Here is a 14,085-nt window from a genome sequence, read left to right as displayed (position 1 = left end):
TTATTTCAGACATGTGTTCTTACTCTCTGCCCTAATAGGACCTTCAACACCGATGGTTTCTTCACTGGGGTTGAGACGGATCAGTCCTATTGATCTGACCCCCCCCCCCTTTGTAGCCAGACTTTGTGCTGAGGGTCCCGATGGAGAGGTAAGATTTTTGTCCAGTTCAAAGCTCTTAACAAGTTTGCAGTGCGTCAGGTGGATCCACGAAGCTCGCTCTGCTATCTTGACTGCAGTGGGTGTCGAAAGAAGCACCTGGTAGGGACCTTCCCACCTTGGCGATAACCAATTCTTCTTCTTGATAACTTTTATCCACACCCAGTCCCTGGGTGTCACTGCCACTTCTGATGTATCGGTGTGCTTTCTATCTGAAACAGAATTTGACTGCAACAGATGTTTAGAATTCATGACTTTCTTCATATATTCAGCTAGTGTAAAATCAGCTTCCTGGTCTGATGACATGAGAAGTTTCTACTGGGGTATATAGTAAGCCCTTCCAAATAACTTTTCAAAAGGAGTCAATCCTTTTGCTGTAGGGACAGTTCTCATGCTCAACAGTGCCAGGGGTAAACAGTATATCCAATTTTTCCCTGTCTCAGCTATCAATTTTCTCAATTTGTTTTTTAATATACCATTATGCCTTTCAACTAGCCCTGCAGATTGTGGATGGTATGCACAATGATTTTTTAAAGAAATACCAAAATACTTACTTAACTGCTGTATGGTTTTTCGGAATGCCGAATCTAGGGATGATTTCTTTGACAAGTACTTTTGCCACTGTGGCTGCATCTGGATTTTTGGTTGGAAACGCTTCCACCCATCTGGAAAACATATCTACAATGACAAGACAATACTTCTTATTTTCACATTTGTTCAATTCTATGAAATCCATACAGATTGTGTGAAACGGATATGGTGGTGTAGGGAAACTCCCTTGCTTGGGCTTTAACGCCCCTTCTGCATGATGTTTGTTACAAATCTGACACGTCAAACAAGAGTAGTTTGTAAATCCGTACGTTGTGAACACCTGGTTCACCAGCTGTACCATCCCCCCTGTTGAGACATGGCACTGCCCATGGCTCAACAAAGCTGCATATGTAAACAAATTAGATGGTAGTATCGGTTTCCCTTCTCTAGAGATGTACAGCCCCTTTTCGAGAATTGCTCCTCCTTTTACCCATCGTTGTTTTTCAGCTTGCGTAGTGAGTGTCTGCATTGTTTTTAACATATCTAAATCTAAAATCTCAGAGGGTTGTAATTCCTCATTTAAACGAAATACTTCTGTGGCTGCTTGTTTTGCAGCTGTATCAGCTCTTGCATTACCTTTTGAAATCCTATCTTGTTGCTTGGTGTGAGCTGTGCATTTACAAATGGCTACTTTCTGAGGTAACTGAATAGATTCTAAAAGATCTAAGATAAACTGTGCATGATTTATAGGTTTGCCAGTAGAAGTTATCATTCCCCGTTTTTTCCACTGTTGCGCAAAAACATGTACAGTAGAAAAAGCGTACTGGCTATCAGTAAAAATGTTTACACATTTACCCTTTGCTAAGGTACATGCCCGTGTCAAGGCAATCAATTCTGCTGCCTTTGCAGATAAGTTGTGTGGTAAAGGTTTTGCTTCTATAATCTCAGTGTCAGAAACTACTGCATATACTACTAGGTTTTGTCCTGCAGGACCCCTTTTGTACGAGCCATCCACGTAGTATGTCACCTCGGCATCATCCAAGGGGACATCCGTGAGATCTTTTCTAGGTAGTGTCTTTTGCTCAATCACCTGCAGGCAGCGGTGTGATGTGCCATCTGCAGGGGTCGGGAGCAGAGTAGAAGGGTTTAAAGTTGTGCATCGTTCAATTGTCATATGAGGTTGGCTCAACAATATAGTCATACAGGAAAGATGCCTAGTAGGGGAAAGATATCCCACCTTATCTTGTAGTAAAATAATCGCGACTGCATGAGGTACTCTCAAAGTGAGAGGGTGGAATAAGACTACTGAGGCCGAAGCCTGTACTGCCATTGCAGCTACAACTACTGCTTGTACACAGTGGGGTAAGGATCGTGCCACTGGGTCTAGTTGTGATGAATAGTAAGCAATGGGGCGTTGCTTATCCCCATGCCGCTGTGTTAATACTGATGTCATGTGACCCTGCTTACAATCTACAGTTTGGAAAAAACGTTTATGATAGTTTGGCAATCCCAGAACTAATGAGGATTCTATTAACTGCTTCAGTTTGCAGAAAGCCGATTCTGCTTCTGGTGTCCATTGCAATAAATTTTGTGCTGCCATAGGCTTCTTATATATAAGGTCAGTCAGAGGTGCAGATTCCAAAGCATAGTTTGGAATCCAGCTCCGGCAAAAATTAGTTGTACCTAGGAAGGACATAATTTCCTTCTTGGTAGTGGGTTTTGGTGCTTGCAAAATTGCTATCTTTCTGTCCTCATCTAATGTTCTGCCTTCCTTGGATATTGCATATCCCAGGTATTTAACTTGTTTTTTTCCAAAATCTGCAGCTTACTTTTATTTACCTTATGTCCTTCAGCATCTAAGAATTGTAGAAGTGCTATGGCATCTTCTCTACAATCCTGCTGGGTGGGGGCTGCCAGCAAGATGTCATCAACATAAAGTAAAATCTGACTGCCTCTTGGTGGGGTGAATCCCGCCAAGTTGCTTGCCATTTCTTGTGAGAATATTGTTGGACTTTCACAATATCCCTGTGGTAGTCATGTATATGTATACCCTTTCCCCTGAAATGTAAATGCAAACCAATACTGGCTATCAGGGTATATCGGTATCGAAAAGAACGCATTGCTGATGTCTACCACAGAAAAATACTTCTGTTGAGGTTTTAAATCATTCAACAGGGTGTGTGGGTCTGGCACCATGGGTGCCCTTGGTATTACTGCATCATTTACAGCTTGTAAATCTTGGACCATACGCCATTCTCCATTTGCTTTTTTGACTGGAAATAAGGGTGTGTTACATGGTGAATCAGGAGATTCTATTAGTATCCCTCCTTCAAGTAAGGCTGCTATAATGGGCTTTATCCCTGCCTCTGCATCTTTTCTTAAGGGATACTGTCTCTTTTGTGGTCTAAATGCTGACTTTGGCATGATAGTAACTGGTCCTGCTGTACGAATAAGTCATACATCTGACTTTCCTGTTGATAAGAGAGTCTCTGGTATATTTTGTAAGGCATTTTCTTCCTCTTTTAACAGGCGTGTCAATCAGCTGCCCTCACCAGACTGTAAGTGCACAGCTGGGTTGGTCTGAGTTATCCACTTCAACTTCTGTGTTTGTATTCCCTGTTCTGATAGTTCTAGTTCTGTCTGTTTCTCCAATCTCGTGACTTTTTCTCCTAGGTCTGCCCATTCTATATTTCTGTTTTTGGTTAAGCTAACATGTGGTAATCGATTAGATTTATAAAGTGCAAAGAACTCCTGGGGCAATAAACAGCTGGCTACACTGTTCCCTTCTGTGTCCCAGTACAGGTTACGCAATATCAATCTATTTGCATGATTCTTAAACAATTCTTGCTCATATTCCTTATCAGGTCCTGGTGTGTTACAATAATACAGGGTACAGTGCAACAGGTGTTGCTTATCAATGTCAAGGGAGGGGAACTTGCTGACAGCTACATACATTAACTCTTCGGTTACAGTCCCTGGACCAGTTGTAACCAAGTCCTGGCTGTACCAATAAAACATTTCACCCTCCAATTGCACTGCAAAGGTATCAATTTGTCGCTGTGCTTCCATACCCTGCATGGTTGGAACTACTGCTATACTAAATAGCTGCATGAGGTCTCTGCCCAAGAGGTTTACTGGGCATTTTGCAGAAACAACAATTTTGCTTTTTTGTGTCAATCCTGAAACTGGACCAGTTATTGCAATGTTACAGGAGAGAGGCTCCCGATACAGCTGTTCATTAGCGGCTTTGACCAGTATGTAATCAGGTGTCTCTGTGTTTTCTGGTAGTTTGGAGGGATGTATCAGGGTTCGTGATGCCCCTGAGTCACACAAGAATTTGACTTCCCTCCCTTCTACCAAGAGTGTAACTTCTGGTTATGTGTCTGCTAAATAGAGCTCCAAGCTCAATAAAGCTAGGTCTAATATTTCATCTTCTTCATTGTCACTAACTTCCTGCACTTCCTCTACTCCCTCTATCACATTCTCATTTGTCCTTTCTTTGCTAGCCCCTTCTAGTGATTCCTGAGTACCATATAGTCAGTCCTCACCCTCCTTGTCTTCCGTTGTTGCCTTCTTATTTTTCCTGCAATCCTTTGCCAAGTGTCCCTTTTTACCGCATTTAAAACATTCACCCCTTTTCTTTCGCCCTTCAAAGTCCTCTGATCGTTGATCAGATTATTTGTTTTCCTGTGCATTTTTCTTGCCGTTTTTCCCGGACTGTACTACATAAACTTCTGCTCCATCTTCTACAGAAAATATTTGAGCTTTCTTTTTCTTTTTGCTATTAAAATGCCTTTCGGCATGCCTAGCATATTCAAGTAATGACTGTAACCTGCTTGTACGATGATCTACCATGTGTTTTGTAATACAACAGCTTATAGGTGCAATACTGCCCTTTAAAAATGCATTCTTTAACTGCTGTTCATATGGGGAATCTTGTGTTTGATCTTCAGGAACCTGCATTCCACAGTGGTTATTAAAACACTCTAATAGTCTGACATAATACCGGTCAATAGTTTCACCTTCTTGTTGGATGCCTTGATTAATGCAAGTCCAGTCTGCCCTAGGTTTCCATTTTTCAGAGATGCGGTCTGTAAGACCTTTTACTCTGGTGTCTAATTCTGCGCTGCTATGTGGGAGGGGTCTTTGTGCAGCATCACGGGGATTCCAGTTCCCACTAATCATATGCCAATCTAGCCCTACAATTTGTCTAACTACTTTTTCTACCTCTTCTCCATTTAAGTTATAACTCAGCCTCATTCCTTGTAAATCTTCTGAGAATTTCCTAAAATTAACCTTTGGATGGGGAATTCCCTCAGTGGCTTTCCGGATGTCTTCCGGAGTCCAAGTTCTATACACTAAAATAGTTGGGTCCTGATTGTCCTGACCTGCCTGAGGGTTGGGTACTTCTATAAGTGGACATATTTCTTCGCCTTCACTTATAGATAGTGAATTCTTAACCATTTGCCATAACTCGATGCCTTCATCTGAGTTACCTGCCTTTGTTCGAGACCTGGTCTCGATGGGATCTCTAATATACGGTTTTATTTTCATAATGCCTCTATCTTCAGTGACCACAGGATATCGTGGGGGTGGACTAACCTGTTCACTTGCTTCATATTCCGGTAAGGGAGGCGGAGGTGCTGATGCTATTACTAAGTTACAAAAAGAGAAAAAGCACCACGCTGAAACCAAAACTGTTTTTTTAGCACTTTCGTTTACTGAAAATGTGTAAACTTCTTCAAATCAGGTCTGAAGAAGTTTACACATTTTCAGTAAACGAAAGTGCTAACAAAACAGTTTTGGTTTCAGCGTGGTGCTTTTTCTCTTTTTGTTTTTTATCAGTTGTTGATTTATTCCATTTGTTTTTTGCTATTACTAAGTTATTGCCCTCCTTGTCTAAAAACATTGCTTTTGAATTTTTGTTTTGTTCCCTACTGTTTCCTTCCTCAGTCCACCTGTGTGCCTGAGGAATTCCTAATTTACGTTGCTTTTTTACCTGACCTTTGGAATCAGTTTTAAGTTGTTTGACAAGCGAGGATTTTTCTAATTTTCCGTTGAAGTCGTACTTATTAACCCATTTTGAATAATATTTAATATTGTCAGCGCGCTGCGACTGCTTGTATTTTGCGTCTTCTGTTAACGGTGGATTTTGGGGTCTTTTTGTGCGATTATTACCCATTTTGTTCTAATCTTTTATCGTTACCTAACTTTTCTTATTTTTTAACGTGGTACCACGGATTTTGTTATAGTCTCTTCAGAATGACTGCCTACTTATTCTGTTTCTCCTGATCTATGACAAGACAGTAATCTTTTTTGTCCCTGACTTGTAAGAAAAATACAGTCTAACAAAAACAATACATATCTAGTCCCTGATCTAAAACAGAAAACAGAAAAAAGTAGATTCACCTTAACTGAGCCTACGTGATTGATCACCAATTCGCGGAGACCAGTCCTTCAGTCGCAGATCAGAAAGTGGCTGGCCTCTTTTGAATGACAATTCAGTCGGAGGGCTTTTCAGATAAGAAGAACCGATTTGGATTCTTCCCCGTACGGTGTCAACCACCTGGCCCATCTGATCCGAGGTGAAGAGAGGGTTCCGGTCCGAAGGACCAATCTGTCAAAGGAAAAAACTTCAAAGACCAATTCACGTTAGGTTCAAGCAAGGCACCCTTTATTACTTGCAGCAAGGAGACAAAGCATGTATGCACAGGGTTTGTCTAAATGATTAATGACTAGTAGGTTATACTTATACAGATCTCTTCCTGTCACATAGAAAATGTTACATTCTATTGCTGGCGTAGTTAGACGCAGCTTTCGGTATGTTCTACAGAAAATATTGTTAGACTTATTACTGACCAAGTTAAAATATCTGTCGTTCTGCAAAAAACATTTTGAGAAAAACAACCTGGCCTTGGGTTTATGTCAGTCAATTTCAGCATTTCAATTCTTCTATTGTACTGTTCTAATGTATGTGTTACATTTTACCTAGATTCAAGGTACATTTCTAGCTTTAGTACAAGTAATGCTGACTACGGTTTAAACTTTCAAGTGTCTATTGTTTTCTTTATCAATAGCTTCTAGTAGCTGCATGTTTTCTCATGGCATAAGCAGAAATCAATATCCCGTTGTTAATTTTCATGACATTATCAGAAATGAATTACTTCTTGTAATTTGCTGACATTAGCAGAAAATAGAATGCTTCTTGTTAAGTTTCTAATGGCTGTGCAGATTCATGCAGTGTGAACAGAATAAATGTATTAACCCTTTTAAATCTCGAATGCACTAAATGCACTAAGCATGCATATTATTATTACATATTTTTCTAACAGTAATTATCAAAGGAGAGATTATTATCTACTTGGGTCCCCAGATCCCTTATTACATCTTCTGTATTTAGGGGACTACCACCTATGTGGTAGTTTGTGGGTATTTTGTTTTTTTCCAAAGGGGATGACTATGCACTTTTTGGCATTTAGCTTGGGGACATGATATTGATACCAGGTATCCGTCTCAAGTGAGACCCTTTTGGAGGATGTCTGTGTCAGCCAGAGAGTCAGTTATAGCCCCTAGTTTGCAGTCATCTGCGAACTTGGTCAGCCATAGTCCTGTGCTTGCCTGTACCTCTGAGAAGTATATGCCAAACAGGAGGGGGTCCTAGGACTGAGCCCTGGGGAACACCACTTGTAACCGTTTTAGAGTCGGACCTAGCTCCCGCAACTCTCACCATGTGGGTTCTGTCTGTGAGCCAGTTGGCAACCCATCTTGTGACATAGGGGTTTATGTTCAGGCTGGTGAGCTTGTCTATAATACCAGAATGGGGAATGGTGTCAAAGGCCTTTGCGAGGTCTAGGTAGGCTGTACCAACTTTCCCTCGTCTATAACCTTGATAATTGTCTCAAAGAAGTCCACCAGGTTTAGGAGGCATGATCTACCCTTAACAAAGCCAAACAGGGTAGGGTCCAGTGTTTGGAGGTTCCCAATGACTCTGTTAATGAGTTCCATGATGATGCGCTCCATAGCCTTGCAGACCAAGCTAGTCAGGCTTCTAGGGCGATAGTTCCAGGAGTCTGTTGTGGCTCCACCTTTGTGGAGCAGATTAACCATTGCTGTGTGCCACTCTATGGGTACGTAGCCTGTGGAGAGGCTGAGTTTGAACAGTGTGTTTAGGTGAGGGGTTACTTTGTCTTTGAGCTCGTGTAGGGCACAGCCTGGGACACCATCCGGTCCCATTGATGCTGTGTTTTGGCTTTGGACAGGGCTGTTTTAACCTGAGTGTCTGTAATTTCAGGGGCTCTACATTTTTCTGGTATGGTTATGAGCCCTTTTGGGGGGTGAAGTTTGCACTGAACCTGTCTGCCAGGATGTTGGCGATATTGGTCAGTTCAGTGTATTTTGCGCCATTCTGCACTAACTCTGAGCAGATCTGAGGATTGCCACTTAGATTTTTGACATAGCTAAAGAATGCTTTGTGGTTATCTTTGGATCCTTGGCAATTTTTATTTCAAAGCTAGCCTTGGATGATTTTATGATGGATTGTAGTTTCTTGCTGATACTGATCAGGGATGTCTTCCCTTTTTGGGATTTTGCTTTTTTTCTGTACTAGTTTCCTCCATCTGTTGTATAAATTGTTTATGGCAGGGGTCCACCACACTGGTTTCCTTTTCTTGGAGGAGTGAGTCTTGGTTTTGCTTGGGATAGCACAATCCATGCATTCTTGTAGGTGCCCGTAGAATGCATTAGTAAAGGATTTTGCAGCTTGGACAGTGTTATCCTTTAGCATGGGGGCTTTGAAACGTTCCACCTCGATCTTAAGTAACGTGAAGTTTGCTTTTGAAAAATTTTTCACGGTGGTTTCCTTGACCGGGGGTGGGTGGATATCCAGAGTGATTTGTTTATGATCAGATCTAACCAGCAAGGGGTTGACCTCCGGTATGAAACACCAGTCGCCCATGTTGGTGGTGACCAGGTCCAATATGTTGTCACCTCTGGTGGGAGTGTTGACCAGTTTATCCAGGGTATTTGAGTTTATAAATTCTAGAAAATGTTGGGCAAGGGAGTTAGTACTTGAGTAGTTCTTCCAGTTAATGTTTGGGTAATTGAAATCACCCAATATTAGGGTGTTTGGTAGGACCTTTATGTTTCCCAGTAACGTGGAATGGGGGTCCTGGGACATGGTGGGTGATCTGTAGCAAGCTGCAATTTGAATTGCAGTTTTGCCCATTGTTAGTTGCACGTGGATGATCTCTGAAACATTGTGCTGTGCCACTAACCTGGAGGTGTGGGTATCCTTGATGAATATGGATACACTCCCCGCCTTTTGTATTTCGGTCCGGGTTCTGTGGCCGAAATATATGGTATGAGTTGTAGCCTGGTAGTGCTGGAGTACTGTCTGGAGCCTTAAACCAGGTTTCTGTTACTGCACATGTATCAATTTTGTGCCTCGAGTGCGTGCATTTTGAGGTTTAGACTTCTGGCATTGAGTAACATTACCCTCAGTTTTTTGTTACTTGAAATTCCTCATAATAATATAAAACTGATGAACATTAGCACAAGAAATCTGGACAAAGCCTAAAATAATGGAAGGGGACAAAGGCCCAAAACAGATTTGTATCTGATGTGTTTTGTAGCTGTAAAATATTCCCCATGGGGATGATGATGAATATAGTTTTTGGTTTCATCTTTGTATGTGTCTTGCAAGGCAAAAATGCTTTATAGTTAAAAAAGGGATTAAAACCAGAGCCCTTTCTTACATTGAAGATTATGATTTTTTATCTTCTAGTATTTCATCTAGCTCTGTTATCCAGAGTCTTCCTTTCCCCCAGTTGTTCATCACTTTTATAATATTTTGAGGAATTTCAGCCTTTTTTTGTAAGTTGATAATGAATTACAGGCTAAAATAAACCCTGGAGAAATCCAAATGACTACTACATCAGCCTGTAGGGCACTGTCGATGTATAAATAATATCAATCTGACACTTGTGCTTAGTCTTTATCTGAATTTTTATAGCCAAGATTACTTGTATCTACTACACTGTTTACAAATAAAGATTTCAGTAATTACTTCTCTGCTGTTTTATAGAACCTTACTTGTATTTGGCAGGAAATGTATGGGCCTAAATATGCATATGTATTGGTCTTGTCTCTTTTGCTTTGCGCGTAGGTTTAACTGTTAATATGTTCCCAGTCTTGTGGATCTAGTCCATTTCCTTCGTTGAGGTTAACTAAATGTACAGATGAGTCCATATTTTTAATTTGAGTTCATTTGGTTCTCTGCTAGTTATGCCATCAAAACTTTAAACTTTTTCAAACTTTAAAACTCATAATTGGTTCTAATCTGTCATTACGAATTAAAATTTCAAGTGACATTACTTTGTGTGGTGGTGTTTTATTAAGTGCATCAGTTAGGTCTGTTCTTATTGCCAGCACTATTGGAAAGCTTTCATAAAATCCAGACTACTTCACTGGTTTATGTATGTTTCTCTGTTGATTTGTGTCAACAGTAGTTTCTTTGTGGAATTTCCCTTTAACTGTTTTAATGCAGATATACAATGCTGCATTGCTGTCTTTGATTTGTATAGTGTATTTATGTCCTTTCTGGCCTCATTTCTTCTTACAATTCTTACTTGCATAACTAGTCTTATATTGTTTATTAACCATAATCAGAAATTTAGTATGTGATATTTTTCTTTTTCATTTTGACGCATCCCGTTGGAGCAGCACACTGCCTCACAGCACTTGAGTCTGTGATTCAGTTTCTGTTTATATTTCCTGCTCTGGAGAGTCTGTTCATTCATTATCCCTGTGGCTTCCTAGATTTTCACCAGGTACTCCAGTTTCCTTTCACATCTCAAAGAAATGCCCTCTTCAAGACTGGTGTGTGTGTGTGTGTGTGTGTGTGTGTGTGTGTGTGTGTGTGTGTGTGTGTGTGTGTGTGTGTGTGTGTGTGTGTGTGTGTGTGTGTGTGTGTGTGTGTGCGTGTGCGTGCGTGTGTGTGTGTGTGTGTGTGTGTGTGCGTGTGTGTGTATATTTATCTGTATGTGCATCCTGTGATAGACTCTCATCCTCTTCAAGACTATTTATCTTCTTTTTGCCCACTGAATTTTAGCATAAGCCCCTGGTCCCCTGTGACTGTCAGTATTGTAAACTGGGTATCAAATGTGCTAAATTAATGCATCTGAGACCACCTATCTTTATAGAAGTAATGCAGATTATTATATACAAATCATGTAAATCAGGTGCTTCCAAGCCAAAAATAGTATTGTGGTTTTCATTAAAATACATAGCCAATATATTTAGCTTCATTTTTCGGGAAACAGTCCTATAAGTAGCCCTCTTTTTGGATTCCTTCTGTCAGAAATATTTTCCAATCATTACTCCAAAGTTTTTCCTTGCTTCACTTGGTTCTTCTGTGGATATTAAGCTCCCTCTATCAAGGCTCTGCATTTCTCTGCTTGATCTTATCCCAGTCCTCTTCTTACATTATCTCTAAATGCTTATTCTTCAAATCCGTTCTTACTAGGTAGGCTCCTGTTTGCTCTTAAAGTAAGATAAAGCTAAACAAAGTAATAAAACAACATTGTATGTATACATTTTGGGTCACAAACGTTGTTTGCAATGCTATGTACAAATTTTGTGGGAAAACAATGTTTACACCAAAATGTACATATTTTAGGTCACTTTATGCTCTTCTAACTGGTGAAAACCACAATATAATATACAAAGAAAGAATAAATTAATTAATCTTACTGTTTTATAAAGATCTGTGAAGTTAGAAAGGATATTATTGCTACCTTCATGAAAGGGATGGGTAAGTGTAGTCTTCCAGATGATTGGAACATGCTGTTAGCTATACAGCTGTTGGATAGGATGGTTGCAGTCCAGGCAGACTCAACTGTGGCCAGCTGCAGCATTTTAGGTAGTATGTTACTGCTGTTAGTACACTATATGGGCTAATTTCTTTTGTCAGAAGGGTTTTTAGAGATGGTACTTTTAACATTTTTAATGAAATGATTACTTTCTTTATAGAGTTTGCTTTTGTGTCAGTTGCTTGGTAGTTGGATTTGTTATGAAGTTCTCTTGATAAAGTATTCAACAAATCAGTTAACTACATGCCTACCTAATTTGTCTTAGAAAGATCAATTTTTTAATTGATCATTGCTAATAGATTAGGCCAAAGTGATCGGGAGCATAGTAGAAATGCCTTCTGTATGTTACAGCAGTCTGTTTTCCAATTGCATATAAAACTTGTACACATGCTTACAGCTCTGTAATTTTGTGGGGGATCAGACTGTTATCAACTTGATGAGTTTGTCACATCCTGATATCAATGATGTTGATTTTGCTAATGATTTGGATGCACCATATGTGGACAGTGACAGTTTTTTAGATCAGAACCTCAAATCCAGGAGGTCAGAGCATCTGAAGAATATGAGGAAGGGGGGCCCACGCAATCAGCAGAATGTGGGATATCACCATCGCAATGTGTACTACAACAACAGAGTCCAAGGGGGGAAAAGAAGAAACCTTAACTGTTAGTGATTTTTCATTAACTGGTTTTGACTTGGACTATGATACTACCTTGAATGGTGACACACCGGCTGATTGTTTGATGTATGACATTTTTAAGAAAGATGATTTTACAATTTATAATTTTAGTGATCTAACACTCAATGGCACTTATCACAGTTTATTTAGTAAAGGTTTTACTTTTATCCCTCGTGTTCTTATTAGTCTGAAATTGTTCACTAGGCAACTGAAAGTTGTTTTTTTAATGGTCACACTGAAAACCGAGGGGCTGTTAAATTACAGAGGAAAAGTCTGTTTACTCCCCCAAATAATGTGGATGTTATGTTATTTGAAAGACTATGTGAGAGTGAGTTAAGAAGAATACTTAAAAATAATGTGTGAACATGACAAAATTAGGAATTAGGAGAGGAAAGTGCTGTATTATTTGGCAAGGAACAGCGATTTGCGCATAGTGAAACCTGATAAAGGAGGGGACCTAGTCATTATATCTCATTATGACTATGTGTTTAAGTTGTATGAAATTCTTAATAACCCCCCTCACTTACAATAGAGCCACCAAGAATGAAATCAACAGGGCCTACGCTTACCTTCTGGGCTCACTGTTTCAGGGTGCTGTAGATGAGAATGAGTTTAAGTTCCTTTCAGTAGAACACCCCATTACACCAGTGATTTTTGGGATCCCCAAAATTCACAAGTGTCTCAGTAATCCACCATTTAGGCCTGTTGTTGCAGCAAGGGGGTCCTTGCGGCCTTTGTGGATGAGATGACTAACAAGGTTTTTGGGTGAGGTAGAATACATGCTAAGAGGCTCATGGCACTGCTTAGATCGCCTTAGAGCTATTGGGGCATCTGACACTTTCTCTTTTCTTACCATTGATGTGATTAATTTATTTTCTATTATACCCCATGAGGAGGGGTTATACTTTTTTCGTGAAAGTTTATTGAGAAGTAAAATGATTGACAAATCAAGGACTAATATCTTGGTGGACCTCATGGAACTCGTACTTCAGAACAATTTTCTTAGTTTTGAGGGTGAAATTTACCATCAAATTTTTGGTGTGGCCATGGGAGCGAAATGCGCTCTTGTGTTTACCAATGTGATACTTCTGCATTGAGAAGAAATTTTCATTTTCCCCTCTCAGTTTATATCCAATATCCTGTTGTATAGCATTGTTTTGGACAATATTCTGATTTTGTGGAAAGGTAACTAACCTGAGGCAACGAAGTTTGATGAATTTTTGAATAACACTACTTTGTTCCTTAACTTTAACTTAAGTTAAGTTCATGGCATCCCGTTGAAACTAACTTTCTCAACATCCATCTGACCAAGGAAAGGGGTGTTTTGCACAGTAACGTATATAGGAAGAAAACTTTTTCCAGTTCTGTATTACACTTTGATAGTTGTTACCCCTTTCATCAAAAGAAGGGCATCATCAAGGGTCAGATGGTCAGATTGTCCAGACTTGAGTGATAATGACATCTTTAAAGATGAGTTATACAAGCTGATAGGGATGTTCTTGGAAAGGGGTATCCCCTAAACTTATTGTTGAAAGTTAGGCACGAGGTACTGAATAAGAGAAACACTGTATTTCAGCCCATATTATGTTCTGAAATAGTGAAAAAGCCCATAAATAAGGAAATGAACAATGTGAGTGCTTTGATCCTGAGGTACAGCTTCCTTGCTCCACCTTATTTACAACTATTAACAACGCTTGGCAGATGGGTCTCAATGAAACAAGTAAAAATATTTTGGGACACAAGCCAAGGGTTATTTGCAGCATGGGTAGAAATATTAAAAACATTCTTGAAGATTCTAAATGGAACAAACGAGAGTCCACAATGTATAAGTGTGGAGCATGTAAATTTTGC

General features: G+C 39.9%; 1 protein-coding gene across 5 annotated transcripts in view; it reads left to right on the top strand.

Annotated features, from left to right (window-relative positions):
- Positions 1 to 14,085, top strand: part of LOC122811078 (APAF1 interacting protein) — a 791,984-nt gene that overhangs the window by 583,684 nt on the left and 194,215 nt on the right. The gene's annotated exons all lie outside the window — the stretch shown is intronic.

Source organism: Protopterus annectens, chromosome 9.part0 (genome assembly GCF_019279795.1).
Source record: "Protopterus annectens isolate FY-2018-M chromosome 9.part0, PAN1.0, whole genome shotgun sequence".
Taxonomy (NCBI): Eukaryota; Metazoa; Chordata; order Ceratodontiformes; family Protopteridae; genus Protopterus; species Protopterus annectens.
The sequence above is the reverse complement of the archived record's forward strand: the minus strand, read 5'-3'. Positions and strand labels throughout refer to the sequence as shown.